The sequence below is a fragment of the Sus scrofa genome, chromosome X, assembly GCF_054392235.1.
Source record: "Sus scrofa isolate SSC_HxYL_T2T_F1_AM1 chromosome X, Sscrofa_HxYL_maternal_Yorkshire_Landrace_v2.0, whole genome shotgun sequence".
NCBI lineage: Eukaryota > Metazoa > Chordata > Mammalia > Artiodactyla > Suidae > Sus > Sus scrofa.
The window spans coordinates 44227914-44252471 of NC_139401.1; the positions used below are offsets into that span (position 1 = coordinate 44227914).

The window sequence follows — 24558 nt, forward strand, 5'->3', positions numbered from 1 at the left end:
GGAGCTAAAGAGAAGACTCAGTGGCGATTTGCAGTGGGGGGGGGAGCTAAAGAGAAGACTCAGTGGCGACTCCAGGGTTCCCCGCCTGGGCAAGTGATGAAAATTGCCATTTCCCAAAACAGGGCACGGCTGGGTATAGCACGGGTGACGGGAGGTGTGCCCAGGGGAACGAAGAGTTGGGTTTTAGGCATGCTCGCTCTGAGATGCCAATGAGACATCCCAGCAGAGACGAAGTTGAAATTGAGCAGAGAGTTCTGAGATGCAATCATCCGTGCTGAAGTGGTTATTTAAGGCCAAGAGCTTAATTCGACCTGGGGACTGAGGAACAGAGAGAGAAGCGGTAGGAGGACCGAGGTACTTGAATAAGAAGAGGCTGGGGCGACGCCAGCCGGAATCGGCAAGGAAGACTGGCAAGAAGCACCCTCTGGGAAGGCAGAGCAAACCAAGTGTGGCATCCAGGAAGCCAAATGAAGGAAGTGATTTCAAGGAAGATGGCAGGAGCAGCTGGGTCAAATCCTGCTGGCGGGCTGAACAAAGATAAGGACGGGGGGACTCATGGCTGAATTTGAAATGTGGGGGTCCTGGGGCTCTGGATGGGTACCATTTGGGGGGGGGAATGGGGGGGACACGAAGCTTGATTGGCGTGAAAACAACACAGCCTGAGAGGAGAGGCATTCAAAGCGGTAAATAGAGACAAGGCTTTCAAAGAGAAATGGGCCAGTGGCTGGAAGGGGACGGGGTGGGGGCATGGGGGGGTGCAGGGGTGGGAGAGATGGATGATGCTGGGGAACACGGGCTAAATGAAGAAGCCTCTAAATTAAGAGACAGATGAGGGGACCCCGTGTGCCACGACGAGGCTGACCTTTGGTGAGGCAGTACAGGAAAACACTCCCATGGCCAGCCAGGGAGGTACACCTGTAGGTCCAGAGGCCAGAAGGTGCAGAAGGTCTAATTTCTAATGCCATACGCCCGCCTATGAACGTCTCTTTAGACACGGGCTGGTTTGTGCTCCTTTGTGACTTTTTGTTGTGGCTGTTGCCACACTGGATGTAGGAATCCCGCAGCCCCAATCCAACCTTTTTTTAAGAAAGCAACTAAAGGCGTTCTCTTGTGGCACAGTGGGTGAAGGATCCCGAGTGGCCACTGCTGTGGCGCGGGTTCGATCCCTGGCCCGGGAACTTCCACGTGCTGCGGGCATGGTCCCCCCCCCCCCAAAAAAAAAAAGTAACTAGAGAAATAGCGTTTTTAAAAAGAAGGACTTTGTTGTTGTGGAGGTCACCCAGAGTGATCTGTGGTTAAATACTGAAATCCCTGGCAAACGTTAAACCACAAGCATTAAGGAGAACTGAGTGATAGATGGCGTTGGCTTTTTGTTGACACAGCTAAGAGACACAATGAACTCGCAGCAACGGGCCTCAGGACTAAATAATAATGCGAAGCCATGCCAGCATCTATCATATCAGTATCTTTGGTAGTTTATAGTCTTATTGTTTGAAAACACGGCAACTACATGGCTTCTATGGATCCGCCGCCTGGAATCATGACACAAACTTCAGACAGACTGTCCTTCCAGCAGTGACCCTGATTCCCGCCCCCCAGTGAGAGGCACTTCTTGCGTAGGATCTCTCAGAAGTTGACAGGTTGGGGAGTCAGCAGGTAAAGTCTATCTGTGGCCCCGGAACCGAGGCTGACCAAGTTCTTGGTAATTGAAGACATCAAGCCCAACCATTGGGCGTCTTGAGCTCTGGACAAATGAATTGTCTGCAAACGACATTAAAGTTGGTGGCAAAACGGCGGTGCATCAGGTAGTGGCTGTGAGAAGCAGCCTCAAGATTCTATTATCAATGACCAACAAACAAACAAAAATCGATTGGTTTGCCTGAATTAATTCACTCTCGAGGCAGAGAGCAGAGTGAGGTTAAAAGCACAGACTAGGGAGCCAGACCGCCAGGGGCCAAGTCTCGGCTCTGCCATGCACAAACTGTGTAACTTTGGGCAACTATCTCAAGATTTCTGTGTCTGTCTTCTGTCTATAAAATGACGGGGACAAATAGTACCTATTTCCTAGGGTTACTGGGAGGGTAAAGTAAATTGCTACATGCAATGATTATCATCCAGTCATAAGCTCCATCTTGCAACTGAAAACTGACTCCCCCAAAAAACAACATAGAAGTAACACAAGGACCCTCCTGGGAATTCGTAAAACTCAGCGTGTTACCGATGCATGGAGCATCAGCTGTACTCCAAATTTTGAGGACAATAAATAAGGTACTTTGCCAAAATCAGGTTTAAATTCTTTCAATGAGAAAGCAGACATCTAATGAAGATTCAAATACAACCTTGGCGTTCTGGCCATGCGGCAGGGGGTTAAGAATCCGACTGCAGGCGCCCCGAGTCACGGTTGAGGCGCAGGTTTGATCCCTGGCCTGGGAACTTTCATATGCCACAGGAGGGTGGCCATATGAAAACATTTTTTTGATTTAAAAAAATAAAATATATACAACCTACCCATTTTAGGATAAGCCAGAGACTGAATCAATAAATTATATGTATGCTTGCCTCCAGGCCTTTCATCCTCGCCCATTCGGAGTTTGGTATTCTCTTCTGAAACTGAGGGGGAATATTGGCATAAAGCGTGTCTGAGGCAGAGGAGACCTACAACCTACGGGGAAATCAGGCTGCGAGGGCACCACCGATTTAATCCCTAACATTAGATAAAGCAGACCTAGAAAAGTTCAGTGACTGCTAAAGGTTAAATAAATAGCAAGTGGTGGGGTTAACCGATGAATCCGGGCTCCCAATTGCCGGTTCAGCCATCCTTCACCTTGTCCTGGGATGCGGGCTCTCCCCTAGAGGGTACCTTTATTTGTCCAATGAGAGATGCCATGTTGCAGGTACACTGTTCCATGCGGGAGTCTGGGAATCCTCTGGGTATTTCTGAAAGGACTAGTGGTCTCCACCCTGAATGCTGTCACAGCGCCCATCCCTCCTACCTCCCCCCACATCAGGTGGCTTGAGGCTCCCAGGTGTGTTCCAGCCAAGCCTGAGACTTTTTTGGTTGTTCTTGTCTTTTTAGGGCCGCACTTGCAGCCTTAAGCCACTGAGCGGGGCCAGGGATCGAACCCACGTCCTCAAAGGTACTAGCCAGGTTCGTTACCGCTGAGCCACAACGGGAACCCAGAACCCAATGGATGAGGGAAATAATGAGATGATGGGATATGATAGATTCTGTTTTCAAACCTGTATGCGTTTTTAAGAGGAGAAAGGAATGGGTGTGCCCTCAGGAAGAGAGAGGCCTTGGCGATTAAAATTTAAATCGGTAGCATCTATAAACTGTGCTCTGACTATCAGTAAATACAATACTGATTGACTTGTGCAACAATTTTTTTTTTCCTTTTTTGGCCATGGCGTTGCAAGGGCTTGATGTGGAATCTTAGTTCCCAGACCAGGGATTAAACCCAGGCTGCAGCAATGAAAGTGCCAGGTCCTAACCAGTAGACCACCAGGGAACTCCTAACAAATATTTATTTTTTACTTTACTATCTGCAGTCCCAGGCTGGGCTCTGGAACAGGAGAATCATACAAGACAGAGACCTCCAGCCTTGAACCCTGCCAGTGCCCAGCCTTCAGAGTCCAAGAGGACAGGCAAGGTATGCTTTCAAAGGTGAGTAGCACCAATGAGCAGGTAGAAAAGGGCTGGCTAGGTAGGAAGAAGAGCGAAGACACAGATGTGGCGGCAGAGACAAGACCCCGGGTGTATTGAGGGGAAAGAAAAACAATACAACTCTCTGGAATGGAGGCTCCATGGATAGGGGGGTTAGCAAAAACTGGCTCCATGATTTCCTCTTTCCGACTTAAATTCGAATCCTGAAGAGCACACAGCAGCTGTGCAGCTAGTGAGTGGTGCGGCGCTGGCCCGGAAAGGGTTGGATGAAGAGCATAACTCAAGAGCATCGCCCAAAGGCAGGGAAAGCATGGGAGCCATACGTCCCATCCCAGCTTGGCTTTTTGTCCCAGCTCTTACCCAAGCTTCCCCATCCCACAGCGCGAGCCCTGTGAAAAGGGATTTAAGATGACAGGGGATCCCAAGCAAGATGCCCCCTAGGGCTAAAGTATCTATCCAGTTCTTTCCTTCCTCTTTTCCCTTCTCTCCCTTTTCCAAGATTTCACCGGGAGTTTTACCAAAAAAAAAAAAAAAAAAAAAAAAAATCACCAAGTAAATAGGGAGTGTTGTGTGCAGTTCCAAATGAGAGTGGCAGGTGGCGCTATATCTATCGCCAGTGTCAGAAGAGCTGTGACCCAGGCTCCGAGTCTCTACTCTTCAGAGCCCTTGGTCCTTGCCTAAGAACTAGAAGGGATATGTGTGCACTCATGGGGTTGCTAGGAACACCTTGGAGTTCTTAGAGCAAAATCTATTTCTGGAGTTTTCAAAATATCCCAAGTCTCTGCTCTTGGTAGCGCTGGTGGAACTTCACAGAAAGTCAAGTGTAAGGTTTGAGGCTCTGTGAGTTCCAAGATGGACCAGCTAGAAGTTCTACCTAAGGGGTATCCTGTACACCGAATAAAACAACTCTTTCAAGGGAATAAGGAGATGGCTCCAGAAACCCAAATGCTGAAGGGAGGCACTTAATCAGAACTTCAGGGCAAAGACCAAAGTGTCCCAGGAATGCTGTGATCATGCAAGACTCTGAAGATGGTACCATATTCTGCATATGAACATACGAGGTGTATGCTTCTAATGGGGCTGCACCTGTGGCATATGGAGGTTCCCAGGCTAGGGGTCCAATCAGAGCTACAGCTGCCGGCCTACACCACAGGCACAGCAATGCAGGATCCAAGCCGCGTCTGCGACCTACACGACAGCTCATGGCAACGCCGGATCCTTAACCCACTGAGCGAGGCCAGGGATGGAACCCGCAACCTCATGGTTCTTAGTTGAATTTGTTTCCACTGCGCCACGGCGGGAACTCCTACTGGAGGGTTTCTAAGAGCCAGGTCTGAGTGGGTCAGGACTCACTGGTCACAGATAAGGAATTTCTATCTGCACTCCTCCTCACGCACTCACACCTACTGCTGTCATCTTCCGCTGACACCAGACAGACAGGGCCTGAGCTGATTCTGCGCCACACAGGCCTGCCTTTGAACTTGGCCTCTAGGTATATTCAGATCTTCTCCCTGACCTTTGAAGAATACCAAGGGTAGTCCTAGAACAAGATTTAATGTCATCTACTTCTGCTGCCTCTTTAAAAAATACTTTTATTGTGGAAACTCTTTTTTTAAAAGCATCTCCCCAAGTAGCGAGACTAGTATATTGAACCCTATGCATTTTAATTGGCTTCAAAGGTTATTTTTGGCAAGCTTGTTTCATCTGTCCCCAACCACCAATGGTTTTTGTCGCCCTCATTTTAAAAGTTACCAACATCGGCACCGTATTGTATGTCAACTATACCTCAATGGAAAACTTAAAAGATAAATAAAAGTTATTAAAAAAATAAGCCAGAGGTCAAGGGCCTCCCCCAGAGCCACCCGGTTAGAAGCAGATGCAAGATTATAACCCAGGCCAGATTTTTGTTTTAAGTTTTGTTTTAAAGTGTTCTTTGGAAAGATTAAAACGGAGGGGAAACAAAATATAAAAGAGTGACCCTCCCTGCGTCAGAGTCCCTTACCATCCTTTTCAGGAGGGTTTTAACTTTTCAGAAAGTTACAAAGATCAACAGAAAAATAGATAAGCAATAGAATATATAAATCTTTTCAGGCCAAGAGATGTATTTTTTAAATATGATTTTAAATGGTTAGGTTGTTTTGTATTTTCCTGTGGAATTGAAATTAGGAGCAGATGAAAGGTTAATGGTCAGTGAACCACAACAAACATCTGTCCATCCATTGTTCAACATGTTTTAACAACGGTAATATGGGGGGGAAAGATTTTTTATTTTTTTATTTTTTTAATTTATGTTGGCTTCTAGGACCGCACCCACAGCATATGGAGGTTCCCAGTCTAGGGGTCCAATCTGCACTGTAGCTGCCAGCCTACACCACAGCCACAGCCACGCCAGATCTGAGCCGCATCTGCCACCTACACCACAGCTCACGGAAACCCTGGATCCTTAACCCACTGAGCAAGGCCAGGGATCAAACCCGAGTCCTCATGGCTCCTAGTCAGATTCATTAACCGCTGAGCCACAAAGGGAACATCCGGAAAAAAAATTTTTCAATTGAAATCCAGTATCTATAATTGAGACGATAGGTCCGTTTGTATGTTATCTAGACCCAAACACACCCCTCTTTTTTTGGTACAGATCGTGGTGGCATCTTTTTAAAATGTAACTTTAAGAGGGCAGAGATCATTTCTTTTTCAGGTAACAAAAGCACACTTCCCAATTAAAACTGAGAAGTGGGCATCTGGTCTTCTAGGACTGTGATAAAATGTTTTATTTTACAAAATCAGCAACCTAGATAATTGGCTTTGCCGTTCCCTCCATCTGCCCTTGCAGTTCTACCTAAATCCTACCCCTTCTCTCTGTCTATTGCTTCACCGGTGCCTAAATAACTCACATTTGCGAGGCACTCAAAAATATTTTTTTCTGGAGTTCCCGTCGTGGCTCAGTGGTTAACGAATCCGACAAGGAACCATGAGGTTGTGGGTTCGATCCCTGGCTTCGCTCAGTGGGTTAAGGATCCGGCGTTGCCGTGAGCTGTGGCGGAGGTCGCAGACGCGGCTCGGATCCCGCGTGGCTGTGGCTGTGGTGTAGGCCGGCGGCGACAGCTCTGATGTGACCCCTAGCCTGGGAACCTTCAAATGCCGTGGGAGCGGCCCAAGAAATGGCAAAATGACCAAAATAAATAAATAAATACATAAATGGTTAATTAAAAAATATGTTTTTCTTATTTTTATTCAAGTATAGTTGATTCACAATCTTGTGCCAATTTCTACTGTACAGCAACGTGATCCAGTCACACATACACACACACACACACACACACACACACATATATATTCATATATTCACATTCTTTTCATCATACCATCTTCTCACATGGTCTATCCCAAGAGACTGGATATAGTTCCCTGTGCTGTACAGTAGGACTGCATGGCTTATCAAAAAGATTTCTGATGTGGAGAATGGTCCTCTGTTGGTTTCTTTGACACTCTCCCCATAATTCACAAACCTTACCTTTCTCCGCTTTCTGGCTCGCATCCTAGTCCCATGCCATCTTTTCATCGATTTCAGTGTTCTGACCTTTACAACAGCGCTGAGTGTCCCAAAATGTCTAAGAAGGACGTCTTACGCCAGATACTACGGCTCTGTCACCTTTTCCAAACCTGTGGCCACTTGGGACGCTCTAAAGGGGACCCTGTTTGAAGGGCAGGTGGGAGCACAAGATTGCTCAATAGCGGAGGCCTTTAAACTCAATCTCTGAGTCTCTAGGCACAAGCTGGCCCCTTAAAAATAGAACGTAAGTGTTTTCTTAACAAGAAGCACGTTTTAATGCCACTTGATGCTAACGAAGCCATAGCCTTACAGTGCATTGTCGTCCAGCTTTGCAACCCTAACTATTTTTTATGCCTAGTGAGTGTCTAAACCATCCCGCTATACTTTCGCAGTCCACCCTGGATGGTGGTATCTAAAGCTCAGGGAGCAATGTAATAGCGGCCTCTAAATACCTTGGACAAAAGACTATTTCGTGCAAAACGGCTGCCAGCTGATTATTTCCTCCATGAGGGAGGGAGCAGGTGGAAGTGGGAACGGACCCTGGGAATCACGTGCAAATCCTCTCGATGAGGAAGCTCTGGTTTCCACTCCTTGAGCCATCTAGAAATGATACGCATATATATCTATTGGCTAGGATGGGTGAATTCGGCTCAAATTTCTCCCATACATCTCAGGGAGGCAGGGAGAACATGGGTCTGAAGTTCTCTTCTATGTTCATTTTAAATGAGGGCTGCTCAGAGTTTCTGCTGCGGCACTGTGGGTTAAGGATCTGGCGTTGTCTCTGCAGCGGCTCAGGTCACCGCCGAGGTGCGAGGTGGATCCCTAGCCCGGTGCCGTGGGTTTCAGGATCTGGGGTTGCTGCCGCTGTGGGGTAGGTCGCAGCTGTGGCTCGGGTTTGATCCCTGGCCCGGGAACGTCCATATGCCTCAGGTGCAGCCATAAAAAGAAAAATGTATGGTTGTTCAAGAGCAGCACTGCCGATGTTGGGGGGCAGGCCATCCATCGCTGCTGAGGTGCAGAAGGCTGTCCTGTGCACTGTAGGATGTCCAACCCCTGGGGTCCACCCGCGAGAGGCCAGTAGCATCTCCACTCCCCAGTTGTTTAACAACCAAAAAAAAAACCCCCATTCTAGACCTTGCCAAATGTCCCCCTAAGGAGCAAGAGGCATTCTTAGTTTGAGAACCACTGTTTTAAAGCCCATGAGTTTCACCTCTCCTCCTTCTCATCCTCCTCTACCCAAGAAAAGCCAAACTCGCCAACATATGCATGCGTTTTCTTTCAAATCTACACCTTGACTTCAATCAACAGTTGTGAAAATTAAAAGAAATTATAAGGAGGGATGGGCGACCGGCTTCCAGGAGGGCATATATCAGGCACTCAAAAAGTACTGGTTCCCACTCTCCCTTTCAGTTCAAGAATCTGTAGCTTTGAAAGCAGATACCTGGCCCTTTCCCTGATCTCAAAGGTAATAGGCACACGTATTTTGAATATGGCATTACATTCAAAATAATGTAACTTACTGTACAGAACAGGGCACTATATCCAGTCTCTCTTGGGATGGACCATGATAGAAGAGAATATAAGAAAGGAAATGCAGGAAGGAGTTCCCGTCATGGCTCAGCAGAGACGAATCTGACTAGTATCTGTGAGGACGCAGGTTCAATCCCTGGCCTCGCTCAGGGGGTGAAGGATCCGGCGTTGCCATGAGCTGTGGGGTAGGTTGCAGACACGGCTCGGATCCTGCATTGCTGTGGCTGTGGTGTAGGCTGGCGGCTACAGCTCTGATTAGACCCCTAGCCTGGGAACCTCCATATGCTGCGGGTGAGGCACTAGAAAAGGACAAAAAAGAAAGGGAATGAAAGGGAATGTGTATATATATATGTGACTGGGTCCCTTTGCTGTACAGCATAAATTGGTACAATATTGTAAATCTATTTTTTAAAAACAGCAAAAAAATATAAAGATTATGATTTCTTCTCTCTTTTCTCTCCATAGGCGGCAGGCACGTCTTAATTTTTAGGACGAACACCAGAACTAAGTAAATACTTCGCACTTTAAAGGAAATGCTTTTTACACTGCAATGAATTCTTGCCAAGAGGCATGGTCTTAAAAAACACAGTCCTTTCACCGAGATGTCCAACAATAAGAGCCCCCGGTACTTAGAGCCTCCTACCCAAGCTTCTATGGTGAATTACTTCAACACAAAGGGTTTGTGTTCATCTACCTGGTAAACGGAAGAAAACCCCCTGCCTCATTTCTGAAAGCATTTTTTAATCATGGAGAGTGATGGAAAAGATTCAGACGTTCTACTTTATTTTTTTTTTTTTTCGTCCTTTTAGGGCCGCACTCGAGGCACATGGAGGTTCCCAGGCTAGGGGTTGAATCGAAGCTACAGCTGCCAGCCTACACCACAGCCACAGCCACGCGGGATCTGAGCCGCATCTGCGACCTACACCACAGCTCACGGCAACACTGGATTCTTAACTCACTGAGCAAGGCCAGAGATTGAACCCGCATCCCCATGGATGCTAGTTGGGTTCGCTAACTACTGAGTCACAACGGGAACTCCCAGACATTCTACTTTGGAATAAAAACTTGTTTTCTAAGTTAAGAAATTACTTTTCATGTGAGATCTCAAATCCTCATGGACCGAGGATAAGAATTCTAGACCAGGAGTTCCCGTCATGGCACAGTGGTTAATGAATCCGACTAGGAACCATGAGGTTGCAGGTTCAATCCCTGGCCTCGCTCAGTGGGTTAAGGATCTGGCGTTGCCATGAGCTGTGGTGTAGGTCGCAGGCACGGCTCAGATCCCACGTGGCTGTGGCTGCGGTGTAGGCCAGCGGCTACAGCTCCGATTAGACCCCGAGCCTGGGAACCTCCATATGCCACGGGAGCGGCCCTAGAAAAGGTACAAAGACAAAAAGAAGAAAAAAAAAAAAAAGGAATTCCAGACCAGTTTTCTAAGAGCCATTTTCTCTTTCCCAATCAGGAAATACTAGACATTGTTCAGGGAGAGGCCGAGTTGCAGCGTGCCGCGAAGTTGAAAAATCATCAGCAAAATATTAATCACAGCTGAAACCTGACATCCACGCTCCCCGGTTCCTTAGGTACAATACATTCCAGCCATTAAAAATACATTCCATTTCCTCTAAGTGCACATTCCATCTGTCAAACTTGATGACAACCCCGTCAAGCTGCTGAAATTCCGAAACCCAACCTGCTAAACTTCCTGAGGAGCCCTTTTCCAAAGACAAGTTAAGAGAAACGTATGCATCCTTTTCAGAAAACGTCTGCATGTGAACACATCTTACGATTACAGAACAAGGATTTGAAAAGAGCCCCCAATCAAACGGCTTCCTAGAAAGAGCATTTCAAACGTCCCCCTAATTGCACATGCCCACATGGGTTGCAAAGGGTACTCAAATAAAAACTTCCCTTGTGCTCCTAAGGGTGTGAAAGGGTTGAAGATCCCTCTCAGAGAGGTCGGCCTAAAAATCCCTGAAAACGTGTGGGCTGTGTCTTTAAAAGGTGTCAAAGGAAACGCAGATGAAATGCTGTCATCCCCACCCACCGTCACTGAAGACATAACAGCCCACGCACCCCGCCCGCCCAGCCAGCATCCTGCATCCACCCTTTCTTTCAAGCCCTCTGCATTAGACCATGGAAACTCAGGATGTGTGGCCGCAGCGGCCCCGGCCCTGGCTCCAGCTGGCCCGCCACGTGGCGTGGCCGTGACCTTAGTCACACTTCCCCCTAACATCCTGTGAGTGGGCTCGAGCTGGAGCCAGACCGGCCCCCCGCCCGGTGCTGCCAGCCCTGCTCCTGGAAATGACAACCCGCCCCCCCCAAAACATTCCATCCTCCTCGAACACCAACGGAGGGGAGGCTTCCTGCTCGCCACCCCGTCCTGAACAACAGGTCTTGGAATATCATTCCCCACCCTTGGTACGACCTTGAACCATTTCGCGATTGAGGGAGGTGTATGTACAAGCTCGCGTCACATTTTCCTAAGAAGCTCGTGCTCTGATGTGAAGGAAGCGAGTTTCGCGGTTCTCACAACAGCCACTTCGCCAGGAATTATAAGCACGGTCGACATTCAGAATCTAGAACAGGGCACGGAACAAGCTGCGCCCCGACGCGCTCTCGTCGTTCAGGAAGTGATTTCATGGAGTAGCCAGGGTGCAGGTTGGATGCAGATTTACAGAAGCACTATCGTCATGGTCTTTTTTCATCCTTTTCAGCAACCTCTGCCTTGTACGTATAACGCGTGTGTTTGAAGAGGAACTTTCATGTTACTAAGTAGGTTAATGAGAAATAAACACCCCCCATTTCATTTGCGTTCTAGAGTCAAGAACCAAGTGGCAGTTCCATTGTGGCTGGGTGGTAACGAAGCCGACTAGTGTCTACGGGAGGCGAGTTCGATCCCTGGCCTCGCTCAGTGGGTTAAGGAGCCGGTGTTGCCAGGAGCTGTGGTGTAAGTCACAGGCGTGCCTTGGACCTGGCATTGGCAGTGGGTCTGGTTCCAATTCGACCCCTAGCCTGGGAACTTCCATATGCTTGCTGGTGTGGCCCTAAAAAGACCAAAAAAAAAAAAAAAGACAGACAGACAGAAAGAAGCAATTTTTGTTCCATCGGATGATGGAACTAACGCTACCAATTGCCACCAGGAATCCCCCCTTCCTCCTAAAATGCGCATCTGGGTCCTAAAGATGGTTTTTCCAAGCAGAGATGTAAAGCTGGGTAGACTTAGCTGGTAGCTAAGGAGACCGTTCAGGCACCCATTGTTTAGATTCATACAATCCTACCCATTTGAAAACAGACATAGAGCTTCCAGTTCCGCAATAAGATGGAGTGAGCACACCCCACCCTGCCTTTGCCCGTGAACACAAAGCATAAAACCTGGGACGACTGCCTGGAGCAGCTCTTTGAGGACTGAAAAGTACATGGTAGCGGGCAGATGAGGCAAGACCAGAATTCGAAATACCACCAAGCTGCCTGTGTGCTTTCCATGACTTCTTTCTCTAGGTCGCCCCAGGCCCGAACTCCACTTCTAGCCAGCAAGCCCTGATCACTGATGGACAGAGAGAAGCAGGAGACGCCCTGCAGCTCTGGCTCAGGGAGCAGGAAAGAAAACTCCAGCCACTCAGAGAGTGGGGGACATCCCTCATTTTTTCCCCTCCTCTCTGTCCTCTCGGGCCACCCCCCCCCCAAGTGGCAAAAGCAGCCAAGCTCTGGGTCCAAGCGGATGACATCACCCCCCTGCCCCCATGAGGTTCTCTCCCTCTCTGTCTTCCTACTGCTTGGCATCGGGGACATGGGCCCAGTTGTGGAAATACGTGGCAGAGCAGAAAAATGAAATCCCAAGCTTTCTGGTTAAAGGACCAAAAAGGAGACGTCCAGTGGAAGTGAGACGTACTGGAGAGTCATCGAGAGGGAGGAGCTCAGGAAAGAGACCCCCATAAATTGTTTCTAAACTCAGCGGACTCACCTGCAAGCTTTGCCTATGTAGACCTCAGCCTAAACAGCCTACCAAAGACTGAGACCTGAATGGCCTAAGTCCCAGACTGGCCACTGGGGGGCGTACGTACCAGACACATCCCAACAGCACTGCCAAGCCTTGGAAAACAGAACTGACACTGAGACCACACTTCACTGAAGGTGGGTTAGACCTCGCTCCATGAAAGGGGAAAAGGGGGATGAATACATCCTAAAATAAATAACTAGGAAGGATCTACTGTCTAGCAGAGGCAACTCTACTCAATATTCCGAAATACTCTATATGAGAAAAGAATCTGAAAAGGGATGGATATATGTATATCTGACACACTTTGCTGCATACCTGAAACGAACACAAGATGGTAAGGCACCTATATGCCAATATAAAACAAAAACTAAATGAAATGGGAAAAAAGATAAAGTGAAATAAAACTTAGCCCCCAGAGCTAGCATATGATATCACGTAGATGTGGAAGCTTAAAAAAGGATACAAGTGAACTTATCTGCAAAACAGAAACAGACTCACAGACATGAAAAAACAAACTTATGGATACTAAAGGGGAGAAAGAGGAGGGAGGGATAAATTAGCAGTTTGGGATTAGCAGATATACACTATTATATATAAAACAGATAAACAATAAGGCCCTCTATGAACCTAAGTCAAATGCCTGCTAAAATGAAAATATCAACATTCTCCATGGGATTTCAACAAGATGCAGAGTCTCATAATATTCAAAATGTTCTGGTCAAAATCCACAATTACTCAGCATGGGAAAAGACTTATCAACAGGTGCCAGTGTCGAGATGACAGAGATGGTTGAACTATCTGACAAAGTCTTTAAAGCAGCTATTATAAAAATGCTCCAGCAACCAATCATGTGCAATCTTGACACCTACACAAGAATAGAAAATCTGAGCAAAGACATAAAATGTATAAAGAAGAACTGTTGGAACTTTTAGAACTGCAAAATAAAATAACTGAAATAAAAACTCCCTGGATGGACAAAAGGCCCCATGGAGAGAGGAGTCAGTGAATTTGAAGATTAAAAAAAACCCCACAGCTGGAGTTCCCACCATGGTGCAGCAGAAACGAATCCAACTAGGAACCATGAGGTGGCGGGTTCGATCCCTGGCCTCGCTCAGTGGGTTAAGGATGGGGCATTGCTGTGAGCTGTGGTGTAGGTCGCAGATGCGGCTCGGATCTGGTGTTGCTGTGACTGTGGTGTAGGCTGGCGGCTACATCTCTGATTCGACCCCTAGCCTGGGAACCTAAAAAGACAAAAACAACAATAACAAAAAAACAAAACCCCACAGAAATCAGCCAATCTGAACAACAAAAAGGAAAAAAAAAAAGATGTGAAAACAAAACAACAGAGCCTCAGGGGCTTGGGGGTCAATAACAGAAGGTCTGCCACTTGTGTCATAGGAGTCCCAGAAAGAGGAGAAAAAGTGTGATGCCAGAGGAAAGCCTAACAATTTAAGAGCTGAAAACATCCTAAATTTCTCAAGAGACATACATCTACACATTCAAAAGGCTCTCCTTCAGGAATGAAGGTTGAGATACAGATATCCTCAAATGAAGGAAAACTAAGATCATTCATTGGTGGGCTGATTTCCTCTAAGATAGCAGCTAAGAAAGCTCAAAGGGAAATGATACCACAAGGAGCTGAGGAATGAAGAAAGAGGAAGAGAAACGGTAGATGCCTGGGTAACATAACACTATACTGTTCTTTGTTGAAAGCAAAAATTATAACATTATCTGTAGGGTTTTCAAAGTATCCCAATGTAATACATCGGATCAAAGTAGCAAAAGAAGGGAGGATAAAGGGACCTACATGGTGGTATGGGTTCTACATTCCTCTTTTTTTTTTTTTTTTTTTTTTGGTCTTTTTGACTTTTTTTAGGGCTGCACCCACAGCATATGGAGGTTCCCAGGCTAGGGGTCCAGTCAGAGCTGTAGCTGCCGGCCTACACCACAGCCACAGCAACACCAGATCCAAGCCGCATCTGCAACCTACACCACAGCTCACAGCAACGCAGGATCCTTAACCCACTGAGCGAGGCCAGGGATCGAACCCACCACCTCATGGTTCCTAGTCGGATTCATTAACCACTGAGCCACGACGGGAATTCCTGAAACAAATATTTCTATCAGAAAAAAAGAAAGGTCTCTTAGCAATAATCTAAGCTTCCAAGTGCAGAAACTGGAAAATGAAGAGCAAAATACACCCAAAGCCAGGAAGGAAATAACAAAGAGCTGAAATAAGTGAAATTGACAGCAAGAAAAAAAAAAGGCAAAGAAAAGAGAGAAAAATCAATGAAAACAAACATGCAGGTTATTTGAAACTATCAATAAAATGGTTAAGCCTCTAGCAAGACAGACAAGGGGAAAAAAAGAGAAATAAAACACAATTTGCTAATATCAGGAATGAAAGAAAGTATCACTTACAGGTCCCACTGACATTAAAAGGATAATAGAATATTATGAACAACTCCATACATATCAAGTTGATAACTAATATTGCTAACGTTTTGGATGAGTTTTAAAATCTATGTTCTTGAGGTATATTGCTCTGTGGTTTTGTCTTTGTTTTCTGCTGTTTTTACCATCTTTGGTATCAGAGGGAATGCTGGCCTCATAAAATAAATCGGGAACTTTTCCTCTTCTGAAAAAGATTGTCTAAAATTGGTGCTATTTCTTCCTCTCAATTCGTTAGAATTTACCAGCAAAACCACCTGGGCCTGGAGATTTCTTTTTCAGAAGGTTTTTAGCGATGAATCCCGTTTTACTGGTGATTACAGAACGAGCCAGATTACTGATTTCATCTCGCATGAGTGCTGGTAGGTGGTAGGTTTTTCAGGAATGGGTGTTAAGCTCTTGCTGAAGTCTCAAGTTTGATTCCCCTTGGAGGAGAGAAGAGACGAAGTGATCCAGGATTTTCCAGATTGTCACAGAGAGGTTGCCAACCTTGTTGGCGGCCAGCAGATAGTGGTAGGGGGTGGGGGATAGAAGGGGTCTTTAAAGCAGTTTCAGATCAGGGTGGGGTGTGGACAAGGTCCATTTCAGGCTCCTAGCTTCTGTGGTTGGCCTGTCACACACCACTGCTGTCACTACAGTCATCTGAATCCCCGATGTCTGGCCAAGGCAGAGGATTTGAAATGCCAGGGGGTAGCTGGGAACTGTGGGGCTGGAGGTGGGGGGCAGGGGTAGGAGATGGGAGTGGGGGGTGAGGTCACGTCTAAGTGTGAAGCAGACCAGGAGAAGGCCGCGGGGGCTCCAGCCCGCCCCCCTCTCACAAAAGCCCCCCTCCTGGGATTCTTCAACAAATACCCTGGCACAGGTGAAGCGCTAACGTGGTCTCTGCCCATCCATAACCAGCGGCCTCTTATTGTTATTATTCTCTTATTATTTTGAAGAGAATTAGGCTGCTACAGAAAACGTGTGGAAAACACTGCCCCCAGATGTCCCAAAGGAGGTGACTCGGGTTCTGGCAGGGGCTGCCAGCAAGGGCCAGGGGCCAGCCCTTCCCAGCCCAAGGCAGGGCGCTTCAATGGAATCAGCCTGGGTTTGGCAACAGCATCGTGGCATCCAAGCGCCTGGCTGCAATCCTTCCTCCACTGAGTCAGACTCACAGACGGAAGACTCAGAAAGCTGAAAGCGACCTCATGAATTTCCCTGTCTGTGCCCTTATTTCACAGATGAGGACACTGTGGTCTGGCGGGGGGGGGGGGGCCTAGCTGGCCCCAGGTCGCATACCTTTGTGGCAGCCAAAACATGGGCTTGGAGCCCAAATTCCAGGTCACGGCACCGTGTTTTTCAACTCCACAGAAAGGCACGTATTGACGGGTTAGCTACCGTATAGATGAAGCGACGTGATGACAGTTCCTGACGTCAAGGAATTGGAACTTCAGTGGGAAATACAGACATGAAGCGAGTACGCGGATAACGAAAATGGAAGCGGGGATGAGATCCCTAAGGCGTAATGCAAGGAGCGTAAATGCACTGCCTTCGATGTATCTTCCCCCCAAAGCGCAACCATCAGCACCACAATCAGGTGATCCCAACGGCGAAGGGTCACCCTGGAAAACTGGGGGATGAGCCTGGGTGATCTTTCAGTGATGAAGGGAAATTTCATGCGGCTGCAGTCTGCAACCCAGAGAGGGCTTCGGTTCTTTATCGGAAGCACAGTCTGAGACAAGGGACCTGGAGAAGAAATGTCACGTGACTCTACTAAGGTGCTAGACCAAAGGATTGGCCATTGAAGGAAAGAATGACTCTAGCCCCGAGTCCTTTCTTGGACCAGGAGGAAAGAGCCACTGCGGGGTGGGTCAAGCCAAGCATGACCGGGATCCTGCAGGGGCGGCAGCACCGCTGCCACGAAGGCCCTGAAACTGGCTCCAGGCACCAGCAGGACACGCTCCAGAGAGCAGAGGCCCTCTGCTGAGTAAACCGGAGAGCTCCACGGGGCAGAGAATGAATGAATGCAGGCTTCTGTTTCAACCGCTGGCTAGCAAAGAAAGAACACGCGGAAATGTGCACAGAGAGAGATTCGCGTTTTATCTCAGCGTCGGATCAGTGTTGACACTTTGAATGGCAAATTGCTAGGCGAGCTGGGCAAGTTACTCTTCGGGGAGATGCTTCTCCCACCATGGGCACTCTCATTTCAAGGGTTTCTGCTTTTCTCCTCTACTTTCAAGGGAAAAACGCAAGCATAGAGGAGTTCCCGTCGTGGCGCAGTGGTTAACGAACCCAACTAGGAACCATGAGGTTGCGGGTTCAATCCCTGGCCTTGCTCAGTGGGTTAAGGATCTGGTGTTGCTGTGAGCTGTGGTGTAGGTCGCAGACGAAGCTCAGATCCCGTGTTGCTGTGGCTCTGGCGTAGGCTGGTGGCTACAGCTCCGATTCGACCCTAGCCTGGGAACCTCCATATGCTGCAGGTGCGGCCCTAAAAAGCCCCCCCCCCCGCCAAGAAAAAAGACCAAAAAGAAAAAAACGCAAGCGTGGAATCTGAAACCTGAGGTGCCAGTGATCATCATGGAAGCTTCGCATGTGGTAAGTTACCACTTAAGAGAATTTCCTAAAACAGACTCATGTCTGTAGCCCATGAGCAGAGAATTCTATTGTATCAGGAAGTCGGGCTCTTTTAACCATAATGATAAGGACCGAAAGAGGTACGCCATTCTATCTGATGCACAGAGCCTTCTGGAAGAAAAAACAAAACCCAGTCACTTACAAGGTGGCTGAGATCACTACTGAAAAAGGTGTTTCCAGAAGTTTCCATACCACTGCAAAGCGGACTAAACTGAAAACATACTTTGGGACAGAAAAACAGGAGCAAGACATATTTTCAGACAGAAAAACAGGAGCAACCGTCAAAGTGTCAGCAGAATGCAGTAGGATTCAGGCCACAGCAGTAACCAAACCAGTGTCTGGACCACCTGCCTGTTGCTCTCTGCTCATCCTTTCAAAACCACTAAAGGTGCTTATTTTCGTTAAAGGCATCGAATTTAGGATTTTTAAAAAATTTTCTTAATGTATTCAGCTCAAAACTCACATTCATACCTGCCAACTCTGATGGGGGAGAAATAATTTATCACAATCACACCATGCTGTACAAGTCCACGGCAGCAACTACCACTAAGGCTCGATGGAATCGCCCTCCTTGAAAGTTATTAATTAGTAATAGTCCACATGCCCCTCAGACCCTCAGGATCTGGTTAAGGAACCTCAGCTGTACCCTGTTAGCTCAGTAATTCTGTAAGTGAATGGAAAAATGACAACGATTAATCTTGGACTCTGTGTTTCAGTGCCTTGATAGAAGAAAGGACCAAATGAAATAGGCTCCAAGCCTCTGGTTTTATCTCGGGACTTGACAAAAAGAACACTTATTTTTATCTCTGTTCACTGCTATAGCTAGAGCACCTAGTACAGAGTCTGGCAGAGAGTGGGACCCCCTCTCACAAAAAATGTTTTTTTGGAATAAACACACAGTCTCATTATTAGACAGAAGTGCTGCCAAAACTAAAAATTCAGGCCCTGAAAAAAAAATCACTGTTTTATCATTCACATTGATGTAATAAAGGAAGGGAGGCAAGAGCAAACCAAACATCTGCTTTGTTATTTTTTTTTTCTTGGTATGGTTTGGTGAGGATAATGCATACCTTTGATGTTCACTAGTTATGCGATTTGGGGCAAATGACTTGAATGCCCCTCCTAAGTATCTATGGCCTTACATCGAAAATAAGGCCCAAGAGAGTGGGAGGGACTGAGAGTTTGGGGTTGGTGGATGCCAACTATTGCCTTTAGAATGGATCGGCAATGAGGTCCTGCTGGACAGCACAGGGAACTAGATCCAATCTCTTGGGATAGACCAGGATGGAAGATACTATAAGAAAAGGAATATATATGTATGTATGACTGGGTCACTTTGCTGTACCGCAGACATTGACACAATACTGTACGTCAGCTACGCTTTAATTTAAAAAAAGGAAAAAAGGAGTTCCCGTCATCATGGCTCAGTGGTTAATGAATCCGACTAGGAACCACGAGGTGGCGGGTTCGATCCCTGGCCTTGCACTGTGGGTTGAGGATCCGGCATTGCCGTGAGCTGTGGTGCAGGTCACAGATGCGGCTCGGATCCCGCGTGGCTGTGGCTCTGGTGTAGATCAGCGGCTACAGCTCCGATTCGACCCCTAGCCTGGGACCCTCCATCTGCTGCGGGAGCGGCCCCAGAAAAGGCAAAAAGACTAAATAAATAAATAAGGGGGAAAAAAAACCCAAATAAGGCCAATAATGTCTTCCTCACAGTGTCACAGTAAAGATGAAATGTGGTCATACCATTTCAGAGCCTGGCACGCAACAGAGGTTCTCACAAATGACGAGGACTCCAGAAAGAGCATGAGAAAACTTCTCCTGTTCTTCTTGGACTTCAAGCACAGAGCCCAAGTAGAGCTCTGTACCATCCATATCATTTTTGGCGTTTCTTCCCAGAGAAACCAGTCCATCACCCATCCCAGCAAGCCTTCTCTACCCTGATGGCAGGTTGGAAGTGACCCGCTCAGTGCAACTCTCCAAGACAGGACATCAGAGCTGCCGGGTGGGGTCCTCCACGTGGCCCTGAACCCGCAGGTCCTGTGCCCTCCAGGAGGGGGCCCAGGTACTTGGGAACCGAAGGACGCCAAAAAGGATGCAGTTGGGGGTTGGGGAGGGATAAATTCGGTGTTTGGGATTCACATACGCACACGACCATATATACAAGAGATAATCAGCGGGGACCTACTGCATAGCACAGCAAACATGACTCAATATCCAGTCATAACCTATATGGGAAACGAATCTGAAAAAGCATGGATATTTGTGTGTGTATAACCGAATCACTTTGCTGTCCACCTGAAACTAACACAACACGGCAGGCCGACTATACTCCAATATAAATCTTTTTTTAACTTTTTTTTTTAAAAAAAGATGCAGTCAGTACAGAGGGAACATGATGCTTCTGAGGCAGGCATAACACACAGGAGCATCAGGAAAGGATGGCTGGCCCCAGTTAGGAGAACAGGACCTCTTCTCGGAGAAGCATCATGTAAGTGAAGGGACGTTTGGAAATAACTTCTACAAGCTGTGATGCGACAGACATTTCGAGTGACTATACACCTAAGCTTTCCAACACTCAGATCTCAAATTGGCTGGTTCATTTGGCCTAAACCGGTAACATATGGATGGTTCTAAATGCTGTCGAAAGCTTCCATTTTAAAAGCAACATATGTATTTTTCCAATAGAGGTTTAACATTTAAAAAAAAAAAAAGTCACGAATGATGTAATCCGAAGGTCAATACTCACCAAGCCGATCAAAAGTATTTCTTTTCAAGGCGGTGCCCAGCAAGCAGAAGCTGTTCTCATCTTTACCTCCTAGGTAAGCCATGTGCTCTTTTAGTCCTATGTATAACTTGAAGGATGGTGCAACCTTTGGGGAGACTCAGTTTCTCCATCTGTTTCAAAAAGAGCAGAGAGGGATGGATCGAGCTAATTCTAAAACACGAGGCTCCTCTTCTGAAAACAGCAATCGCTGTTACTTCCCTCTAGGCCAGGAATTTTATTACTGCTGATCTTTTAAGATGTGGAGTTCCTGTTGTGGCGCAGCGGAAACGAATCCGGCTAGGAACCATGAGGTTGCAGGTTCAATCCCTGACCTCTCTCAGTGGGTTAAGGATCCGGCATTGCCATGAGCTGTGGTGTAGGTCAAAGACATGGTTTGGATCTGGCATTGCTGTGGCTGTGGTGTAGGCCGGTGGCTACAGCTCCGATTGGACCCCTAGCCTGGGAACCTCCATATATCACGGGTGTGGCCCTAGAAAAGGCACAAAGACCAAAAAAAAAAAAAAAAAAAAGATGTGGCTCCTGAGAAGGAGGGACCAGAGTTTTAAACACACACACACACACACACACACACAAAACACAATGAGTTAATGCAGGCCTGCAAGAAAATTTTCTAGGAGTTCCCTGGAGGCTCAGTGGGTTGGGGATCCAACGTTGTCACTGCTGTGGCTCAGGTTGCTGCTGTGGTGCAGGTTCGATCCCTGGCCTGGGAACTTCCACATGCTGTGGGCGCAGCCAAAAAAAAGAAAAAGAAAATTTTCTAGACACCTGTTCATCCTAAAACAGGATAGACTGTAGCATCTCCTTTTATCCCCGAGATGCCACAAACCTTTCTCATATTAGCTACGGCCTGTCTTAAGACAGAACAAATCTACTTATACTCTGGGAACTCTCTTGCTAAGTATGTGGTTGTTATACTCACAAAAGATGAGCACAGTATCGAGTCAGTACCTTACAGGAGACCCAGGGCTGCATACTAATTTCAATACCCTTGCTTATTAGCCCATAGCTACGAGTATAAGATACTGACCCAGACACCACCCCCAAAAAATCCAAAGCTTAAAAGAGTGCCCTCATTTAGTATTGATATTGGAAAAATCACATATATTTTTGTACTACATACAAATTATAATCAAGTTAACATAGCAGCAGAGGCCTCACTTGGTAACACTCTCAATAATGGAGGACAAGCCATAACAACCAAGTATAGGGAGTTCCCTGGAGGTCTAGTGGTTAGGACACAGCACTGCCACCACTGCAGCCTGGATTCAATTCCTGGTCTGGGAACTGAGATCCCACATCAAGCCACTGCACACCTTGGCCAAAAAATAAACCCAAGTATAGATCTCAAGATCAGCCTATTTTATTTTATATTTGTTTCTTATTTTTATTTTTGGCCTCAACCACAGCATGTAGAAGTTCCAGGGCCAGGGATCAAACCCTCAGTGACAACGCCAGATCTTCAACCCACTGTGCCACCAGCCTATTTCAAAAGCATGGGATATTTAGAGTGCATGAAGAAAAAAATGGATTTTCCATAAATTCCAGTCTAGAGAAAACCTTTTCTTTTTTTTTTTTTTTTGCCTTTTAGGGCCACACCTGTGGCATATTGAGGTTCCCAGGATAGGGGTTGAATCAGAGCTACAGCTGCCGGCCTACACCACAGCCACAGCAACGCAGGATCCGAGCCACATCTGCAACCCATACCACTGCTCACGGCAACCCTGGATCCTTAACCCAGGGAGCGAGGCCAGGGATCGAACCCACCACCTCATGGTTCCTAGTCGGATTTGTTTCCGCTGCGCCACAGCGCCTACTCCCTAAGACGTATTTCTTAATGCAAAAATGATTTCTTAAGGGCCCAGTCTCGAACAAACATACAGATAGAACATTTTCTACAGGAATACCTGAACAGGTCAATACTTTCTTTCATATTGTTCAGCATGTGCTCACGTAGTTCTTAAGGTTAACTCACAAGAGGCAATGTGATCGAGTCCACGGAGCCAGTGGATTCCTTTGGAAAGCCTCCTTTCATTCACAGGCCTGCAACATGCTTGCTTCCCATGTTCCAGAGGACCGTATTTATAGAGAGCCGTGTTTCTCAGGCAAAAATTTACGTCGCATGCTTCTCGTGTGATTAGGACACTGGCAGGGCCAGCCCCGCTGTGGGGTAGCAACTGAACAGTGGCAAAATGCGCACTGGCTAGAAGGATCACAAGCCTAGACTGGTTAAGTCCTTGGCCTTCAGTGAGCATGTCCCTGAGGCTTTGGTTAGCTTTTAAGTATTTTACCTGAAAGGAATAATCTAGCTAACAGCCACAAGTATATTAATAAAGATGACATGCTCGTGCATTTCGGTCAGCTAAGAGGACACCAGGTGAGGGGAGATGGAAAGGGCCTCTCCTCCCCCCACCTTCCCCAGGGGCCCAGCTGGCCCGCCGGGGTCCAATGACAGAAGAGAAAGGAGGAAGGTTCCTAAGAGCAGGTGAGAAAGCTCAAGGACCCATTCAGCTACTTCCCTAGTTGCCTGAAAGGTGAGCATTTCTTGTGTGTGTGTGTGTGTGTGTGTGTGTTTTAACTCTAGAGTAACTTCACCCGTGCACAGGGATAAAGACAGAAATCAAGATGTACTAAAGTGGAGTTCCCATCGTGGCGCAGTGGTTAACGAATCCGACTAGGAACCATGAGGTTGCGGGTTCGATCCCTGCCCTTGCTCAGTGGGTGAAGGATCCGGCGTTGCCGTGAGCTGTGGTGTAGGTCGCAGACGCGGCTCAGATCCCGCGTTGCTGTGGCTCTGGCAGAGGCCCGGGGCTGCAGCTCTGATTCGACCCCTAGCCTGGGAACCTCCATATGCCGCGGGAGCGGCCCAAAGAAATAGCAAAAAAGACAAGAAAAAAAAAAAAAAAGATGTACTAAGGAAAAAAGAAGTGTCAAAGGTCCAGTCACGCAATTCCTGGAAAAGCAACACATGTGCATCTCTCGGTCAAGAGAAGCATTCTGGGAACGCGGACACTCTGGCTTCCCAAAGCCGCGCAGCCTCTGCAGCTTTGGCTATTTGGTGGGCAGACCACAGCTCAGAAGACCTTTTGGCATCTTGGACGCACAACACCTCCATCCTTCCCTGGAGCAAAGTCAACTCGATGATGATGCGGGGCAGGGGCAGGGAGTTGCGTTTTTTGTTATTTATTTATTTATTTATTTTGCTTTTTAGGGGCTGCACCTGCGGCACAGGGAAGTTCCCAGGCTAAGGAGCTGGGCATTGGAAGCAGCAACTCGGAGCTGCAGCTGCAGCCTACGCCGCAGCAACTTGGGATCTGAGCCGCATCTGCAACCTACACCACCGTTCACGGCAACGCCGGATCCTTAACCCACTGAGCGAGGCCAGGGATGGAGCCCACGTCCCCACGGGCACTAGGAAGATGCATTTGCAGGACACCCCAATGGTAACTCTGCATTTTCTGAGTAAGGAGACTCTGCTGGCCAAACAAGGTCCTCGCAGCACCATTTCCTCTTTGTTTAGAAGGCAGTTTCATTTCATTACATGAAGTTCACCAAAATGGAGTTGATTTGGGAAAGGTGACTATGAAACAGCACTAGAGGAAAACATTATAAACATTATATCCTCTATGGAAATCCCTTTCTGATGCTTTCAGATACATCGAGTTCCCTTCAGCCATTATATTCAAGGGGCTGCTTACAGGGTGCAAAAGCCAATATTCTGGGTAATGAAGCCATAAATCAGTAAGATATGTCTCAATTTGTTACTTGCATTTTCATATACAGCATCTTCTAAATTGAATCACTCTTCAAGCCATTATCTCAATTAGGGGCCAAAAAAAACCCCCGATGTTTTAGAATCAAAAAATTACTTGTAGTTTTTTAAAAATGACTTGTAATAGGAGTATTTGTTTCAATATACAAAGCAGCAAAAAGTGAGTTTCAAACTCTTGACATAGCTGGTTCAAGCT

The 24558-nt window shown here is 47.1% G+C and overlaps 1 protein-coding gene across 6 annotated transcripts in view; it reads right to left on the reverse strand.

Moving 5' to 3' along the window:
• The window catches only part of LOC102166369 (uncharacterized), a 344509-nt gene that overhangs the window by 271052 nt on the left and 48899 nt on the right, over positions 1-24558 (reverse strand). For 5 of the 6 annotated variants that reach the window (XR_014835321.1, XR_014835325.1, XR_014835324.1 and 2 more), the window contains one exon: positions 20555-20703. The gene's annotated coding sequence lies outside the window, so the exon portion shown is untranslated. Of the gene's footprint in view, positions 1-18827; positions 20704-24558 lie in introns of those variants that run through there. The other variant, XM_085007851.1, reaches the window with a different exon arrangement.